This window comes from Arvicanthis niloticus, chromosome 14 (genome assembly GCF_011762505.2).
Source record: "Arvicanthis niloticus isolate mArvNil1 chromosome 14, mArvNil1.pat.X, whole genome shotgun sequence".
NCBI classification, from domain to species: Eukaryota; Metazoa; Chordata; class Mammalia; order Rodentia; family Muridae; genus Arvicanthis; species Arvicanthis niloticus.
The window spans coordinates 59,783,042-59,803,891 of record NC_047671.1 but is presented as its reverse complement, the minus strand read 5'-3'; the positions used below and the strand labels follow the sequence as shown (position 1 = coordinate 59,803,891).

General features: G+C 37.4%; 1 pseudogene; it reads right to left on the bottom strand.

The window, feature by feature from the left end:
• Positions 1-9,235: 9,235 nt before the first annotated feature.
• Positions 9,236-9,710, bottom strand: LOC117720220 (protein BTG2 pseudogene; annotated as a pseudogene).
• Between the last annotated feature and the right edge of the window lie 11,140 nt (positions 9,711-20,850).

The window sequence follows — 20,850 nt, the reverse complement described above, 5'->3', positions numbered from 1 at the left end:
ATGTTTAATTGTTAGTCACGACTCTCTGTGGGCAGAACAATTACTTGTATCTATATTAGATCTAAGCTGTAATTATTTGTTACATTAATCATGACTAGAGTAAGAATTTAATTAGTCAGGAACATTAACTAAATTTTTCTGAAGCATTGGAAAAAATTGTTTTGTGCTGTTTGGTGCATGGCAACCGTAAGAGGTAGCATAACTGGCCGAAGAGATGGGTAGAGCACCGCCTGCAAGCTTTTCTCTGTGTGGACAAAGGAATCTGGATCCATGATATGGCCAATAACTACACAGGTGCTTCTGGGTCTAATTATAGATCTGAGTAGGAGTCTTGACACAGCCAATGGAGGACTTGGTACATCCAATACCACAGTCTAACTGAGAAGCACAATCTCATGCCAGTCCCATCCAATTCCTATTCTAAGGTTTTATACTGATGAATAAGCCAGTCACCTGAGGAATCCACAGAGTAGGAAGGAAGATGCCTGGAGGGAAGTCCACATTAAGTTATGCAAAAATATATCCCTGGTAGGTTTTAGAATAACTATCACATTGGGCATTCATCTGATTCCATAATACTGTTAATGTCCAAATCCCCAAAGCTCTGTAATCTGGACTCCTTCCAAAGTTGTTTTTTTTTTTTTTTTTTTTTTTTTCACTCAAAAATGTTTGGGAGTGCATGGAAGAGACAAAGCATAAATGTGGTGGCTGAGATAGTGTGGACCACACATTTGATAATATGACACATTTAATGAGTCACATACAAGGAGCTGTTATCGCCCCAAACAGCTCTACCTTGCTGATGCGAGGGAAAACTTTTAGACAAACTCAGCGTTCTTTTGCTCATTACACTGACCTGTCAGAAATGACAACTTGGCCCAGTCTGGTTATTCCATGCTGACAAGGTACCATTCCGGCTTTGCGGCAATAATGTCAGCTTTTAAAGGTGCAAGGTACTTAAGGAGGCTCATTTCTATGATTTGGCCAGAAAGAGCCATTTTCCTTGTCAGTGGTGAGGAATGCCTTAGTTTTCTTTAAATTAGGAGTCGTTTTCATGGAGACTATTCCTGAACAAACCTAACGAAAGTGGAGAAGCTATCTTTTTTTAAGGTTTAAAATAATTTAGCCTACTGAGCTATGGTGTGATTACTCAGGGTGTTACAGACAGCTGAGTCTCTCTGCAATGTCCAAATTATATTCAACAAATAAAATTTCAGTTAGGTGCTGAATAGTATATGTCATTTCCTAAAAGGACAGGACAGTGTCATAGAAAATTCATCTGATAGAAGTTTGGAGGCACAGCATTTAGAGTCTTCATTAAGAAGAAGGTGATATTTTGAGAAGATTTTAAGCTCCTGTACCCTACCCAAGGAATCTGCTTAGCTTTCTCAGGAAGAACAAACAGGAAGAATTCTGTGGTTTGGATTGTACTTGGTAAGATGTATATATAGCACAATTGTGAGAAGTACTGGTAATAAGTTACAAAACAGAGTGAAGAGACAAGCAAGCAGATAATACACTTGTCTTTAAGGCTTTATTTATTTATTAATTTTTTTATTTATATTATTTATTTATTAATTATTTATTTATTAATTCATTCATAAAGCAAGAGATTGTACTTGCAATCTATGTTGGAATTCTATCTTAGAAAAAAATGAAATTTCAAAGTTTGAATTCAAGGTGATTTTGTACTAGTAATTTTAAAACACTGCTTCAGAAATTCAACAAGTAGCAATATAGACAGGGAGACAGGCAAGCAAGTGAAAGGACAGATACACAGAAATGTGTCTGCATCAGTCATTAGGTTGCCTAAATTTCCATCAACAATGGTACATTTGAATCTAGTCCTTTGTCCTGGAAGATTTTGCTCCTTATTTCAAAATCTCTGAACCCATCTGCAAATGATGAATAACACCATCAATAGTCAAATCTTGTTGAAAACTCTATCATTTGCTGGAAACTCCATCATTTGCTAGCACAAGGCTACAAAGGCAGATATTTGTGTGTGTGTGTGTGTGTGTGTGTGTGTGTGTGTGTGTGTGTATGTATGTTCCATTATATCACATACAAATACATATGCATATATATATATATATGTTACACACACACACACACATACTTATTCTAAGATACTAAGATATATCCTAAACACACAAGATAGATTCAAATTCACATTATACTTAGATTCTCAATTATTCAAAATTTCCTACTCATTTTTTCTATGTAAGAAATAAAAAAAGATAAGAAATATCACATTACTATTCATGCTTTCTGGCAGTTTCATATGATAAGTCAGTAAAATCTTCTTATATGATGGATAAAACTAAAATATATAAAAAATTCTGAAAATCAATATTCTGAGATTAAATTTTAGCAGTCACTGTGTGTATATAATCTGGAGAGTAGTGTGTTATGATTTATTAGATTTTTACAGAATGGATATGGTGGTTAGCTCAATCCTTTATGAAGTAATTAGAAGCATTGTGCTATAAGACCATTGTGTTATCCTTAAACATCTTTCAACTGTATAGGAAGTACAACAGCAAAACATAACAAAAGCTCTAAGCAACATTATATTTGATGGCTAAATTGCTCTCAGGCAAGGTAGAGCCCCCCAGAGGGATGATTTTACAAAACATGATTGAGAAAAATGTTACACAAGGACATTCACAGAGAGACATCTAAGAAGACTTAAAACTCAAGCAAGGTATATTCCAAGAAACCACTTGAATTCAGCAGGATGTAAATGGTCTAATCAGGAGAAAAGGGAAGTCTTTAATTTTGTTGTAAGAGGAAATGAATGAGAGAGGAGTTCAGTATACCATTTTTGCTGTACTTTCCAATTATTTTGTTGACTTGATGAGAATACAGTCAGTTTCTGATTAATTATTTCTAGCCTATTCCAAATGCACAATTGTAGCCCATGTGGCTCAGCACAGAGCTTTGAATTCTATTAAGTAGGTTTCCACTCACTGCTTTCATCTCACGAGTTTTTCTTGGTCCCATTCTATGTTCACTTCAGCATTAGATATTTTCAATGATTCTACAGGAAAATAAATCACTTCTGGTTACTTAGAGTATTGAATTCCTCACTCCTAGGAAATGGCTGCCCATCTTATTTTTAGGTTGTAAACATATTGGCAGAAACAGAATACAAGATCACAGCACTGGAAAGACAACTTGTGAACTTCAGAATTTATCCTATTTGTTTTTCAGAGAATCATGAATTTATCACCATGAATGTCTTTAGTTTTTTTCTATTGCTGTAATAAATTAGATAGAAAAAATAAACTTAATAAAGAAGGTTTATTTAGCCACCACTTCAAGTTGTCCATAATTTCATGGAAGTCAAGACAGTAGGAGCTTAAAACAGCTAGTCACATCACATGCACACTAAAGAACAGTCAGCAAGGAATTCATGCATTCTGGTGTTCAGTTCACTTTCTCCATGAGTAAAATCTAGTTTTTTTTTCTGCCTAGGAAATTATGCCACCCACAGTGGATGAGTCTTTCCACCCCATTCAATGTATTAAAAATAATACCAATATACATTTTCTCAGGCTGATGTACTTTAGGCAAACTGCCAATTAGAGTGCTTTGTGGAGAGCTGTCCATTGAACATCTGTGATTTTTGTATTTGTCTTAGCTATGTCACAAGGAATTTGTGTGTGTTACACATGTCTTGCAGGTGTGAAGTTTCAACAAAATCTCTACACTTTAAAAAGAGTTCAGGTTTTTGCATAGTCCAACTCTTTTCTGAGTTTTCTTTAACTTACTCAGCATTCTTTCACATCTTTTCTCCTATTTGATGCTGTTTATTTTTGTCATAAAGTATATTTACATATTATTCATATTTACAATCCTTTTCTTATCAAACTAAACCAACAGAACTTTCACAGGCATTGCATACCAATATTTTGCAACCCAATACTGTCAAAGTCATCACTTCAGCTCACCTGTTTACCTCTATGTTTGCATTAACAATCTACCTCTCTGACTTCCTCTTCTAAGTCCCATTGTTGGTATGCCTCAATGGTTGCAGATAAAACCAGTTTCAAACATGGCATCATTTTTTCTTCTTAATTAAAGGTAAAAAGATAGAAGGTCTTCCTTATCATAGTAGTATCTTCACTTTGTATTTTATAAAATATTTGTGTTTTGATTTAAGACATCCTTGTGAAAAGAAAGATGTGTTCAAAGAACAAATAAGGAATCATCTTAAGTGTACAGAATAGTGTTTCTTACCTTATGATGGACTTTTCTGTGTCTAGTTGTCAATTATTTAGCATGTTACATGTGGAGATTTTGCTTGTATAATCATTCTTTCTATGCTCCTCACTATGATTAACTGTAGGAAAAATGTTCTTTGTGTCAGGTATGATGTTACCTTTCCTTGCTTTCAAATTCTACTTCAAGTTCAAATTAAAATCATTTTTATACTTTTTTCCTTTTGACAGTTTAAATATGCTTGGGCCAGGGAATGCACTAATAGGAGGTATGGTCTTATTGGAGTGGGTGTGGCCTTAGTGGGGAAAGTATGTCACTGTTGGAGTAGAAAATGAGACACCTCCTAATCACATGAGAATCAAATTTCTCTTACTGGGTTTCAGATGAAGATGTAGAACTGTCATTTTCTCCTGTACCATGCTTGCCTGAATATTGCCATGTTCCTGCCTTGAAAATAATGAATTGATCCTCTGAACCTGTGCACCAGCCCCAAATAAATGTTGTCTTTATAAGAGTTGCCTTGGTCATGGTTGCTGTTCACAGCAGTAAAACCCTAACTAAGACAGAAATTGGTACCAGGAGTGGGGAATTGCCATGATAGACGAGACCATGCTTTTGTTTGGACTTGGTCATGCAAAAAAAAAAAAAAAAAGTTGAGGTTTGGCATCATGAAGAGATCCTATGAGAATCTATAGATGAAGCCTAGTTATAGTCAAAGACCCTAGTATACTAGAGATGCCAGGACCATGGGATGACCACCAAGAGCAGCAGCAACAGTGAAATGAAGTCTATCAGAGCCTAAAATGTTACTGAGGGCAGAGCTGTAGTAGTGATGCAAGCCCTTTCAAAGAGCCAGAAGATCATGTGTGGATCCTAAACAGTGGAACAAGAAGGTGTAAAGTTGAAGTTGACTTGGAGATCCCAAGATATTAAAGATGCTGAAATGTTGGATACCTGCCAGAGAATGCTGTTAACAGGTAGAAGAAACAGCCCAGGAGAAAAAAGTTTGTTGCAGTCAACAAAGATGAAAATGAAACTAGAGATCTGAAAACTTCTTTGACTTCAGACATGAAGATGCTGAGTTAGAGTTTGCCCAGCTGGTTTCCTGTCATGCTTTGGAGATTACAGTTAAATGATTTGATGCATCTCAGAAGAGACTTTGAACTTTGGACTTTTAACGTTATTAAGGCTGATATAGACTATGGGGAGTTTGGAAATTGTACTAAATATAATTTTATATATGTTATTGCTAGGTGTGTTGAAAATACTTGGGTCAGGTAGTGGCACTATTAGGAGGTGTGGCCTTGATGGATTAGGTATGGCCTTTTTGGAGGAAGTGTGTCTATGTCAGGGTGGACAATGTGACCTTCTCCCTAATCACATGAGAACCAGTCTTCTCCTCGTGGCCTTCAGATGACGATCCAGAAGTCCCAGCTGCACTGTGTCTGGATGCCACCATGCTCCCACCTTGATGAAAATGGACTGAATCTCTGAACCTGTAAGCAAGCCCCACTTAAATGTTTTCCTTATTATAGTTGACTTGGTCATAGTGTCAGTTCACAGCAGTAAAACCCTAACTAAGACAATAGTATAGGAAAATACATAAAATGCTTTCCAAATTTATCTGAAAATTCCTGATAACACATTTAACATGACCTGTTTTTAAAAGTGAATGGCAGGAGAAATAGTACATGCATCATGAAAACAACTTTTTCTGATTACCACACGCAGTGATATTTCATGCAGAATTTTTTTATTTTTATTCTTTATTATACATGGTTCATTTTTAACTGTTAAAAGTTGTCTTTAAAACATACCCTCTACATTCTCATCTTTCATATATATAATACTTCATCATAATTCTTATTTCTACTGGATAAAATGGTAGTACATTTAAATCATGTTTAACTTCCCTTCTTCCTTTATTGTGAGTATCTTTCTTTATCTTTAAAATCTTTCTAACTAATTCTGCTCTTACACTATTCTGTGTATTCCTCCTATCCCTTAAATAATTTGTTATTTTATTCTATGGTTTGATTTTCTATAGTTTATTGACTCTGAAATGCTTTCAGTTTTGTCTCCTAACTGTCATTTGGAAATGTGTATAGACATTTTGTTGCTGCAACAGAAAGAGTGAAGAACTGAGATCTAATGTATGAAGACAAAGAACACGACCAGGTATCCTATAACACACTGGACATTGTCTGGTTCAAAATGTCAGAAACGCTGTGAGTGGGAGTTAGTCTACCCTGCCATCTCTCTGCAGCTATATATGTACTTTCTGGCAACTTGTTGCTGGTTCTTTCTGCTAGCATTGTGTTCTTCCTTAAATACTTCTAATGCACTTCACTGAAATATGTACAGTATATTTTTAATGACAGTGTTTATAAACAACACATAAAATGAAAATACCAATAATAGAGTCTGACAGTCATTCACACAAACACCTGGAACCTGTTACACGAGCTCCCCTGGAATACTATGCATTAGCAAAACACTAATGAAAAGTTACCAGTCCAAATCAAAACCAGTGCTCTTTGGGTCACATCCTGGTAATGTTTCTTCTCTGTCATATGTAAAATTTCTACCTCTTTCATCTGACGCAGGACACAGAAGGACATACTAAGTCACCTGACTTTAATGGTATTTCTATCTCCGATCTCTACACTTTGATGTGTACACATTTTGTGTCAGAATGATAATTGTTAAACTATTTCTCTAATGCCCTGGAACATTCAATTCTCCAGGAATGACTATAAAATTTGTTCGAAATAATTTCACATGTTTCTTAAAAATATTTGTGATCTATAATTTCAGTAGGTCTTTGACAAAAATAATTTTTCAGGTAGGTTTTAAAATATTAATCTATTTTTCCTTTCAGTTTGACAATATTTTAAACCAGTACTTCACTGCCCTGTGTCTGTCTGCTCTAGTTCTGTCATGACTGCATTATCTAAGTTACTCTCACGTTATGACTCTGCTTTCTATTAAATTTATTTCCTTTTTTTGATCTACTACTTTTTAAATTAAAAACAAAAAGTTTACATTTGTCCATAAAGCTGTACAGTCTTCCATATAAAAGCGCTATTATACAATTAGTAACCTTTGTGTTTTCTGTCAGAATAGATACAAACTTACAACTAGTACTTATTTTTACTGAGTAAGAGAGACAGGCCTGCTCAACAGTTCAGCTCTGGGGCTTTATCATTTCTAAAGTGAACGTGGACAGTCAAAACCAGATTTAAGCATGAGACCAGGAGGCTGCTTCTAAAAAGGCAGGGACTTGTGTGTGGATAAAACACAAGAACCATCTGGAGCAATTCACAGCTTTCAATTCACAGCTCTTGGGTCTGTGGGCCCAGAGTTAAAGTTAAAGCAAGAGAGAAGTCACCTGTGAAGGTTGTGCGGAGCTGGGGAGTGCTAGAACAGGATGGGCAGAGTGTTTGGAAATAGCACCTGTGAGTAGAGACTAAGGAGTTGAGAAATCCAGGACATGGGATGCCATGGCTGTGGAGAAACATAGGGAAGGAGATCCTCCTTCTGGCTGGCTCTAACTCTGTCCTTCAGTTTGAGAGACTCGAGGCCTTCTGAGAAGCCTGTCCCTCAGTGTCACCAAACCTGAAGGAAAGCCATTTCTTCCCAGTGTTTCCCAATTTTCTCCAGAACAGTAAATATTGCACACTTCTACAAATAAATTTGGATTTTACTGAGAGAGAGAGAGAGAGAGAGAGAGAGAGAGAGAGAGAGAGAGAGAGAGAATGAGGCAACTTCCCCCACAGGTGCTCTGAGCAGCAAGGAGATAAAGCTGTGCCACAGGTTTGGCTCTTTGTGGCAGCCCTACAAGAATACTAGGTAGTCCTGCAGTCCACAGGTGCCCTCCCTGAGGCCCAGGAAGATCTCCGCAAGGCCCACCAGCCAGTCAGAACGCCAGAAGAATGAGAAAGGTGGGTCCCTAAAGCCAACCAGGCCATCGGGTGGGAGGCTGGGAGGCCCAGTCTCAGAGCTTCCTGGGACTATTGCACAGTGATTGAGAACTCTTGTCCTAGGAAACATGGCCCTCCAGGACCCAACCGCAGGAAAGAGGGGAAAGAAGATATGGGGGAGGTTGCTCTTGAAGAGAAGGCAGTAAGAAAGGACCCGGAGTTCCCTGGAGCTTTGAGCCACCTCTCAAAGGAATAAAGATAGCAGCATTCAGACTGTCACGCGGTTCCCAAGAGGAAGGGTTGGGTACAGAAACCCACCCCTATTGGATACTCTTTGTGTCCCCAAATACCATTGCAAATCATCCCTAAATTAATCACCATCCATCCATACAAAGCAGCACAGAGCAAAGCACAAGGTTTCGTGCAGTTCCTCTCCATCTTAGCCCCAAAGTCTTTGCACACCCGCCTTACATCCCACCCTCCAAAAATGTTTAGATAAGATTCCTGGCTGGGAAACAGCTGCTTCAGGACCCCCGAGGGTAGAATCAGAAATGAGACACGGTTTCAAGAAACTCTGCTTAGAGGAGAAGGGACAGAAGCCTTTCAGTCTGCCCAGGGTCTCAGCAGAAAAACAAAAGGGAAGAGTAGGCAGTGCAGTACAATTTAAGATCAGGTTTGAATGCCCCTGAGTAAGAGAGGGACCAGGCATACAGGCATCCCAGCTGGGACGGTCACCCAGAGCAGACCCTGACCCCTCTCCTTCACAATTGCTAGCCTTGCTCCCTTTCACCGCCTCCTGGGAGGTCAGCGGAGAATCCCCCTTTACCTTGGCTAGCCCAATCCCCAACCCATTCCCCTAGGCAAACACTGGCTCAACAGACTTGATCAAGAACAGTTCTCTCCAAAGAGAGGCCACAGCTTTTTTTTTTTTTTTTTTTTTTTTCTCCTCTTTTCTTTAAAAAAAAAAAAAAAATGTATAAATGGCTCTTCATTTTAAAAATACAGTTCCCCAGGTTGAGGTATACAGTGGCCTGTTGTTAGGGCAGCACGGGAACAGTGGAGTACCAGGGTTGGGTGGTTCCTATCTAGCTGGAGATGGTCATCACATAGCTCTTTGAGGGGCTGTTCTTGCTCAGCATCATCTGTTTCTTGTAGGTGAGGAGCCCAGAGGAGGCAGCTACCGGGGCCTCCTCATACAGGACACAGCTGGAGCCATCCTCCCTGTTGTGGTAGGACATTTCGGAGGGATCGACCCACAGGGTCAGCTCACTGGGCAGCAGCCGGTGCAGCTGGGGCTGGCTGAGTCCAATATGTCTGGCCACCTTGGTGATGATGGGGTCCATCTTGTGGTTGATACTGATACAGCGATAGCCAGAGCCTTTGGATGGTTTTTCTGGAAACCAGTGATGTTTGTAATGATTAGTCGTGCGTCCTGGAGCTCCCTATTGAAAACCTTCAGTTTCTGCTCACTCACACAGCCTGGAATCCTCAGGAGACTGGAGAGGAAACCCATGGTGGAGGCCATCTCCGGGTCATGTCGGTTCTCTTCCCATGGCTCATATCGGTGGCTTAGGAAGTAGCTGTATTAGAATGATGATTGTCCGGCCGCCTTTATTTCTTTTAAACCATCTCTTTTTCACAAAATTCTCCCAATTTTCTATTTCTCTTTTATCCTTTTTTTGATCTGTATTTCCATTATTAATTTACCACCTGAAATACAAACTTGTCAATAAAAATCACCAATGTTACAAAAGGTCTTCCAAAATGTCAGAATCAAAAAGTTCAAGAACAGTTGTAATAAGGCATCACACTTGTCAAAATTCTGCCAACACAGTTTCTTCCAATTCAAAATTTATCCATTTCATTTCTTCCATAATGATTAGAGACTCTTTCAAAACCATTATAAATATGCCAAATGGTACTACTACAGTCTCCCATGAATCTTTGTGTGATCTGTAATATTCATGTATATATAAAGAAATGCACAAAACAGCCATTCGAGAAGAATGACCATCTCTCCTAATTAGAAGAGAGACTTACGAGATGAATTCGTCCATCACTCTTGCCCTCATTTTACAAGCTACAGTCTAGAGAAGTGTTTGTACCCAACACCGGCTCAGTCTTAGAAAGACTGCCACCTCCAAGACCAGCAGGACAACGTATGAAAAAATAGTTCCATCCCAGACCTGTGGCACTCAAGCCAGTGTCTGCTGATGCTAATGATATTTTTACATAGTTTGATAAGTAGGGTGTCATGAGTTCCTTGCATGGAAGCTCTTGTTTTACATATAACGTATATGACATTTTAGTACATTTTCCAAATGTTTCTCTGAAGAAAGCAATGAACAAAGTGCCTAGACAGGTTATCTAGAGTCATGCACCTAAACAAGGGCACCACAAAACTCAAGTCTGACAGCTTGGCTATATCACTGAGTCTTAACCTGTGTTTCTCTTTCATACGTGCATGGAGGTACCTACTCCAGAATTTTATGGACTTCCAATAGTTGTGTCTGAACTGAGTAAAACATGATCACTGAATATTTTTGTCTACTACCAAGTAACAGCTTTTTAACACAGTTGTCCACTAGCTTGTTTTTGATTTAAATGCCACTCACCTGGATTTCCCCTGTGTTTGCTTTCATGAGTCTATTTCCACATAATGATTCTATAAATGAGGTCACTGAATTACATGAAGGCTTCCATTCCCATCTCTTACCCAAAGCCTTGCATTCCTATCATTTACTCTCTTATTTTCCATCTTCTGGTTATGAAGACCCCCAAACACGGGAGACCCTCACTCAAGTCTTGGGAAGTCACAGCCACCCAAAAACTCCCAAGACACCGTACCTGGATGCAATCAGCAGAGGCTTTATTAGGGAGAATTGGCCGGCCAACAGTCAATTCGTTTGCCCATGCAGGAGCTGAATTGACAAAGACTGGCTGGCTGAGGGGCTTTTTAAAGGGGAAAACCACAAACCAGGGGAATGAGGAGGGGGTGAGGGGTTGTTAAGGAAATATAACATAAAAATAGTGGAAAATTTCAGAGGAACGTAACCCAAGCGAGCCAGGGGCATGTGGAAAACACTCTGCATACCCATTCTTCTCAAAAATGTGGTCTTGCCACGTCACTTGCTCAACTATTTCTCAGTTGCTGCCCTGTCATCGTGGTTACTAGTTTCTCAGCACCACCTAGATGACTTGTATTCCTCTCTTCCAGTTCCTGAAACTGGCCAGTCCACATTTTTAGCTTGCTTCAGAGAAAATTTTCTATGTCCTTTAAAGAAAAGTCTAAAGAAAAGCCTGTATATATTTTATAAAATGATTTTTATAATTTTTCACTCTACAGTTACTCACTTCTCCACCCTTCTTTGAAAAATTTTGGTCAAAATATTCCATTCCATTTTATTCAATGTCTTTGTTTCTGCTATCTCTTTATCTCCATGAGTGTGTTTCTTATTTGCTTACACATTAATTCAGTGAACTACCTCTTTGTGGGGTAGTAGAGGGATTTCTTTCAACTGTTGTTTCATTTCAAGTTTATGTAGTTTTGCCTCCAACTGACTTGATTCACCTCCACTTTCCACTTGAACTTTGTCCTCCTGGCCATCATTCTTATTTTCTGAAATTCTCAAAGGTTAATTTTAGTAGCCTGATATTAGCAAACTCTGGGTTTCCTACATCTAGGAGCTATGATTTTTGTTCAAGCTATTTATAGTTTTTCCCAGGGACAGTTACATCCAAGAAACAATGGCACAACCCAGGGCTCAGTAGGGGTTCAGTTAGCTGCACCCTGGGGATTTGCTCTTGCATTTAGCTAAGCAGATTCTATAATCTACAATTCATACCTGTTTTATTTTCCTCACCAAAGTACAAAACTCTTTCAACTGTCTTTTGTTTGCTCTTGCCTCTCTATTGTTCTGCAGTTTGGAGAGATGTGTCCTTTTTGTCCCCAGAAGCTATCCAGAGTCCCCTTTACAAATGATATGTATTCTCAGGGCCTAAAACCTTTTACCTACCTGTACGTTCTACTTAAATGATTTTCTGAGATTCATCAGTAGCTGATCTTTAGATGTCCTCTGTGCAGCTATAACTCATCACAGTTCTTAAATGAAAAGTGCCCATAGGCACTGTTCCATCCTCCAGTGAGTGAGCAGGGTCTTTAGCCTGGACCTGTGCAGAAGAATCCTTGGAAAATTGTCTGAATAGTATTGGTCCTTTTCACTTCTGACACTGACTCGATAATAAATTCAATTTATCTTCTCATCTAATGCTCATATCAAATTTCTTGCATCCTGGATTTTGAATTACAGCAAATATGCCCCTTGGTATATCCAATAGAATTAATAATCAGTGTCCTCACCATGTGATCATTTGATAGGACCCTGTCTTCATTGCTGGTGTCACCATTTCCCACAAATCTTTTTGCAGAAAGACTCATCTCCTTGCTCGAGAATTACACAATTCATAATTTTTTTTATTATTCTTTATCTTCTGTTCTGAAGGACTCTTTAATGCCAGCTTTCAGTGTGTCTCTCCCTTATTATCCATTTTTCTCCATACATTCCCTCAGCATTTCTTTTTTATAGCAGACTATGTTTCAGTTTCATGACTTCCTCTTACTATTGTAAATATTTGTAGTGTATAGTGATGATAATTACATTCAACAATTAGTGGGATTTGTCATGAACATTTGTATACTTGCATTATCTCTGCTGTGTATGTATTCCTGTGTATGGGTACCATAATACTTGACAGACAAGAACATTTAAAAGATACAAAACAAAACAAAAAAAAACCCTATTTTTAGTGAATAGGTTTTGTTCATTAGCTAATAATTATTGTTTGTAATTCTGATTCCATTTACATAACCCATTTGATAAATTATGCCCAATGTGTCTGAATATGTGCATATACCTGTATATCTGTATACATATGTAAATATAATATATATGTAAATTAATTATATGCTATGGATAACATAAATATTGATGTACATTTAAATTACAGAAGTATCTATATATATGTATGTATGAACATGTGCTTATGAAAACACATATGTCATGGCATCTGTGTGATTTTTCTCTCTTTTTTACAAATGACAGATCCGAGGTGAGAATGGGATGGCAGACAAAAATCACAAAGAATATAAATGGCAGAAGAGGAGATGACATGTTTCCATTAGTTTCCAAAGCAGATTATACAGACTTTTCACCTATGATCCTGTCCACAGCAATAACTTCTTTTTTCTGAGATATTACTAAATAGAAACACATAAGCAGAACATTGGGCTTTTTATGTATGATATGTCTCCACTGTCTGGCAGCTAATGCTATCCAGCTGATTTTGCAGTTTGTTGAGCTCTTGCCCCTCTTTTATTTCTTCTTGGCACATGTTCTTTTATATTTGTCCTATCCACCTAATTTTGTATCAGCCCTACCTATACAGTCTCTCTACGTTTCTGCATTCTCTTACTCTGCCGGGCACACAAGCAAAGTCCATCATGGTTGATTGCACACCAGTTTGTTGTCAAGAGAAGCTCAGCCCACTGTAACTCAAGGTTCCTCCAGTCTAGACATTGCTGGTGCGCTCCTTAGTCAGAGAAAGATGGAATGTACAGTGTTCTAACTGAAGCAAGCATTGCAATTTCTGCATTAATACCCTGAGTTTTGTCCTTACTTCTTCATGTTTCTCATGGCCTCCTTTTAGAACTGTCTTCAAACTGTTCATGCCCATGCCCACTTCACTGTCTCTTGCTTGTCTGGCCACTTCTTATGTCGATCATCCACCCACCATTTTATCTACTCATCAACTATATACCTGTATATCTATCTACCTACTTCATCTCCAATGCATCTATGAGTTGATAAGTAAGCAATAAGATAATAACATGTTTTTAAAAATAAAAAAAAATATAAATTCAAGAAATAAAATAACTTCAAGAACAATATCTAATTGGAAGATAATGTCTGAAAAAAATTTGTGAAATAGAAGGACACAAAGGGAAATGAAAGACATGTCAGAGACAGGGAGCAAGGAGAGCTAGGAAGGCGAGGGTGATCAGGCAAAGAGCAAAGGCTTCCTTCTCCTATGTATTAATATAGACTTCTAGTAGAAGCTCAGGCCCAGATTAGAGGCCTGTGTCTTCCAGAGTCAAGATCTGGATCAACAATATGTGCCTTCCTATCTTAAAAGTCTAGACTAGAAAGTAGATTCATCTACTTTAAAGCAAGCAGCAAATCTAGTGTCCTCTATTTCTAAATTATAGTTCATTCCAAATATAGTCAAGTTCACAACCAAAAATAGCTATCACAGAGTACCACATCATTTTTTTGTTCATTTGTTTGATTGCTTATTTTTTATTTACAGTAGTTCTGTAATATCATCTTCAGGCCTGAAATTGTATTTCCTTTTACATTGTTCTTTTGGGGGTAGATTGTTTTGGGTCTCCATGGTATTTTGTAGTTCCTTATGAATTATATGGTAATTCTTTTGTTTGTTTGTTTGTTTGTTTGTATTTCTCTGAAGAATTAAATGGGTTTTTCTGGTTCTGCACTAAATCTGTAAATAGCTTTTATTAAAATGGTCATTTCCTCAATATTAATTTTATTAATATAAGAATATGGGGTGTCTTTCCAGTTTCTTCAACTCTTTCTTCAGAGGTTTAAAGTTTTCATTGTAGAGGTCCTTCACTTCTTTGGTTAGTTTTATTCCTTGATGTTTTATTTTATTTGCAGCTATTGTAAATGGGAGAATTTTATGATCTCTTTCGCTATATGTTTCTTGTTGCTCAATAAAAATCTATTGATTTGTGTAAGTTGGTTCAGCATTTCTGGACATTGCTGAAATTATTTATTGTTTCTAGAGATTTTCTGCTAAAATTTTTTAGATTTCTAATGTTTGAATATGATGTTAGTAAGTAGGGATGGGCCAGGCATTGTTTGACAATATCTAAATATCTAAACTTCTTTCTTTGAAAACAGGCTTCTTATACGTGAATTTTAGAAGAATATTGTCTGTGAAAATGGGAATTTGTCTCAGGAAGGAAAATAATAGTTAAAAAGTATACCATATGTGTGTGTGTGTGTGTGTGTGTGTATGTGTTCTACTGTAGGCAAAGACTCTTTAAATTAACTGTGAAAATGGTAAACTATATCAATAATTACTTATCTCTCATGGGAATAGTATGTAAACTCTTTTCCTTTTGATACTCAGATGTCTTCTTCTGAATCTGTTTTCTTTATATTGTGTCCAAGGAGTGAGTTGGGATGTTTATAATTCTTCTTTCAAAGAAATATAAGGTAGGATAACAATCAAAGCACAGCAACTTACCATCACTCTATGTTCTTCTGACTCAGAATCTGCTCCAAGAAATGTCAGCCATTAAGGACCTCATTGTGTGTATTGGGGATTACTGAATGACAGTCATAGTCCTCCACTCATTATGTGTATTGGGGATTACTGAATGACAGTCATAGTCCTCCACTCATTATTTGTATTGGGGATTACTGAATGACAGTCATATTCCTCCACATGTGAGCTTCAGTGCTTGGCAGTTAGGAGATTCAATTTCTTGTGTTCTTAGGTTCTTTACTCTGCTTTCATTAATTTGTTGACTTGGTTTTACATGGAGGAATCAAACAGGTTCTTAAAACACAAGATTTTACAAAGGAAAGCCGGGAACACATACTGTGATCTCTTTCAGCACTGATGGAATTAAGTGTTCTGGATAAATAAAAGCTATTTTAATATTCACTTTTAATATACAAGGACTGTTTGAGCAGTATATTTTGCCAACTTGATACAAACTAGAATTATCTCAGAAGACAGAACCTCACTTGTGGAATTTCTTGTATCAGATGGGCCCATGGGCATGTTTATTTGGCATATTGTTGATTCATAATTAATGGTAGAGGGCCCAGACCACTGTGGGTAATGATATCTCTGAGCACGTGGTCCTTGGTTATATATTAAAGCAAGATGAACATTGTACAGGGAATAAAACAGAAGAATCATTCCTACGTGGTCTATGCATCAGACTTTGCTCTTAGGTTTCTGCTGTGACATCCTGGTTCCTGATGTATGCTGTCATGTTATCTGGAGTAAGAAGAGAAAATAAATATATTTCTCTGTAAGTTATTTCTGGTCTGGTGTTTATTATTTAAAAAACAAGAATAACCATTATTAATACCAGTTTTATAATATATAATTTAACCCCATAATTTTTTAAGAAAATAAAAAGACAGTGATTTATTTCTTCCTGATTTATCTTACCATAATCTGAAGTGGATTTTTTTCTTATAATATTTATAAAAATATTATAAGAATATTCTTATAATATTTCTTATATAATGTTATATAAGAATATAATATTATAATAAAATTATAAGAAATATGTAATATTTCTTATAATATTTGTAAGTGAATTCAATTGTATTGATTGTTCTAATTTCAGAGAGAGGGAGAGGTGAAAGTACTGAAAAGGAGAGAGGAAAAAGGGAGAAATGGAGAGAGGGGGGTAGAAGAAGGGGAGAGAAAAACTGAGTAAGGAAGAGACAGAGTGAGACAGAGAAACAGAGAGACAGAGATAGACAAAGACAAAGATAGAGAAAATGTTAACTGGTGTCTTGATTCAGACACTAAGATTTCATGGGAACTTTATACGAAATATTCACACTTAGAATCCAGGAGCTTCAAATATTATTGACCACCAAACTTGCTTTACTGAATGTGAGATTTAATTGTTCTTGTTATTCAATCCATTGTAAACATACATTTTTTCTTTTTACAGATAATTTAGGAATTAATAGAAGAAACTCTTAAGACTTAAGATGGGCTGTGAGTTATAATTAAAATAAACTAAGTACAGAAGGCATGTGAATTTATCCATGTTAATGTCTCCAATTCCGCAGTATCAAGACTGGAAAAATTGCTAGTTCTGAGTTGTGGTTGGAAATTCAGTGAAATAAAAACAACAGAACCCATTCAAATTAACTCTTTATAAATTAATATTTTATTTACTTGCCTCCATCTGTTGCCCTCTCTCCATGACCCTTCCTATAGTTCCTCATCCCATTCCTTCTCCCCCTTGCCTTTAAGAGGGTACATGTGTTTTCCTTACCTGAAGCCTCAAGGCTCTTGACTATTATTTATAATTTTTCCACGGAGGCCAGACTAGGCAGTTCTCTGCTATCTATGTTCCAGGGACCACAGACTAGCCCATGTTGCTGCCTGGTTGGTGGCTCACTCTCTGGGATCCCCCAGGGGTCTAAGTTAGTTGAGACTGCTGGCCTTCCTATGGAGTGTCCCTCAACTTCACCTCCTTCAATCCTTCTCCTAACTCCACCATAGGGGTCCCTGAATTCAGTCCAATGGTTGAGCCTAAGTATTTGCATCTGTCTCAATCAACTGCACATAGGAACTCTCAGAAGACAGTCATGCTAGGCTCCTGCCTATAAGCAGATCATACCAACAGTAACAGTGTCAGATCTTGCCCCCTGACTCTTGAGATGGATGCCAAGTTGTTCCGGTAACTAAACAGCCTTTTTTCCAGTCTCTTCTTCATTTTTGTCTCTGTAGCTCTTTTAGTCAGTAAAAAATTTAAAGACTGGAGAAAGTCATAAATTTTGACTGGGTTGGTAACCACTACTTCAAGTTCCCTCTCCCCACTGTTGGGCGTTTTGACTAAAATCACCCCCATTGAGTCCTGGGAGTTTCTCACACCTTAGTTCTCTGAAACTTTCTAGAGGGTCTCCTCACCTTCTACCTCCAGAAACTGCATATTTACAGTCATTCTCTTGGTTCCTCTGGACTTCTCTCCTGCCTCCCTCAATACCTGAAGTTGTTTCCCTTTGCCCTCCTTCGCCCTTCTCCCACACATGTCCCATCCTTCCTCTGCCTCTAGTGATTATTTTGTTTCCCCTTCAAAGTGATATTGAAGCATCTTCATTGGGCCTGTCTTCTTGTTACACTTCATAAGGTCTGTGGGTTATATTCTAGGTATTCTGTACATTTAAGCTAATAACCACTTATCAGTGAGTACATAACATGCATGTCCTTTTGGGTCTAGGATATCTCACTCAGTTTGATTTTTTCTAACTCCATCCATTTGCCTCCCAAATTATGATGACCTAATTTTAAATAGCTGAATAATATTCCATTGTGTAAATGTACCACATTTTCTCAGGAGTGTTCCTCTTTCTCCACATCCTCTCCAGCACATGCTGTCACTTAAGTTTTTGATCTTAGCTATTCTGGTTGATTTAATAATAAATTTCAGTATCTAATTAACTCTTACAGGAAGTATATTTAATTTATCAGTAAGAGTTTGTCATTCAATCCGGAGTCAAGATGTTTAGTTGGACTTTAAACTTTTGGATGACAGAACCCTGTGATAGTCCACTCCTATCTCTGCATACACCTAGTTATTTTGTCTCTATCTTGCTATCTCGCTGTTTTTGTCTCTGTCTTTGTCTCTCTTTCTTATAGTTTACATGATGTAAATCAAACTGGCAATATCAAACTAAATGAAACAAGTTTATTCCTGAATACCTATAAGACACCTTCATCATCAAAGCCAAGTATTATCATTTAAACTCAGAGAAAAAGAGTCTATAGATTTTGGAATTTGTTCAGACACTGTGTGACATACAATAGGCAAAGTGTCTCCAACACTGAAAATTCATCCCATATATCTAGAGAGATAAAATCCAGGAGCCGGATACTATCATTAGTTTCTTCTTTTGGATGAAGACCAGAACCCTGTTTTATCTTCACTTTTTCCTCTTTCTTGTATGAAACATTTATGAGTTTTTGCTGCATTGTAGGCTTATTTTGTGCAATTTTTTTACATGCAGTTACTATAGGACACATGTATATGCTGCATACCACATGCGGATGGCAACTTATGTGAGCTGGGGTTCCAGTTCACGTCTACAGTCTTTATTACAAGCTTTGTTACTAATGGAACCATCTCACCCTCTCTCTAATCTACCTTCTTCAATTGATACTGGTCTGATTAGACAAGGGCCCTCCCTTATGCTCTGATGTTAATATTGTCACCCACTTGGTGACATTTTTTTTCCAACTAGACTAATGTTTTAAAGTTTAATTGATCACTACTCATTCAGAAACAAAGATTGCCTTTTGGTTTTATAATACCTGAAGTTTCCATGAGTGGGGTGCACAAACAGAAAATAAAGATAGAGAAAAAGGTATTCGAGGCACTATAAAGATAAAACAAGCAAACAAACAAACAAAAAAAACCAACTGGCAACTCTTTCACTCATGTTTTAATCTGTAAAATTTCTAGGAATAGTACATCCAGATACTAACCGGTGAACTTAAAATATAAGATGATGTGGTCGTTTAAATGAGAATTGTCCCCATAGACACATATATTTGAATACCTAGTTGTCAGTTGGTGGAACTGTTTGGGAAGGTTTAGGAGGTATGGTCTTGTTAGAGAAGGCGTGTCACTGGGATGGGAGGGGCAAGTCTGGAGGTTTCAAAAGCCTCTAGGCATACCTAACTCTTTTTCAATCTTGTGTTTGCTGTTCAAGATGGTAGTGCTTAACTGTTCCTGCCACCATTCATTTGTTCCATCATGTACTCTAGTCCTCTGATACTCAGCTGAATGTTTTTCTTTACATGTTGCCCTGCTTATAACATTTTTATCACAGTAATAGTAAAGTAACTAATCCAGATTGATAACGTTAACTGGCATGATAAATAATATATCTGCTAAGTAGACACACGTGACATTGACAAGGAATTCTGTATTATCACAAGGAAGGAAGTAATTATATTCAACTGACTGTAAGAGAAAGGCCTTGGGATGTCTTAATTGAAGAAGACCCTATCATGGACAAGAACACAATTGCTAACACAGCATGTGGCTATAAAGAAGACACTCTCCATAGTCTGGACAGCATCTATCAAGGCAGAGGACAAGCACAAAGAAACATTCTACTAGTGAAAGTGAGTATATCATTTTGACACTGGGGAATTTGGGCAGAGTAAAATGACAAGTAAAGTTTGGAAGTCAGCTGTAGATAAGATAGTCAGGGCTTTAGATATCAATGACTGTGTGACTCTTTAGTCAGTCTTGCAAGAGTTAAATTAAATGGCTTTCTGCTACAATTTTCTGACAGCTCTGTGTCGGCCATCTAGGCTTTCCTCCTGAATTAATACAGGGTTTGGGGTGACCTGGAAGGTCAACTCTTAAGATAATTAGTAGCAAAGAGCTGCACTCTTGTCCTGCTGCCATTTCAGCCCTCACACAATCTAGCAATTTTTCATGATAAATTGAATCTAATAACATATTTTTGCAGCTAAGACTCATGGTGGATCATTGTCTTGTCAGTTTGATAAAATGTTTGCTTTTCTCCCCCATTCTGGTCTAGACTTTAGGATAGATTAGGTGAAATGTCTACAGTTATGTCAAACCAACACAAACATAGCAATTTCCTGAAACACGGACTTGGGGAAAAATCATTAATTATTTTTTGAGTAAAATAATGCAGGCAGATTGTTTCTACTCTGGCTTAAATTCATTTTTTGTTGTGTTGTGGAGTTTATTTGGAAATAGCCAGCTGTAACAGCACTTTAAAGATATACTAAGTTGCTACTTTTTAAAGACAGACAGGTCCACTTTGAACAGATGCAAATGGGAAACAACTTTGTCTAACACAGCACCCACAAT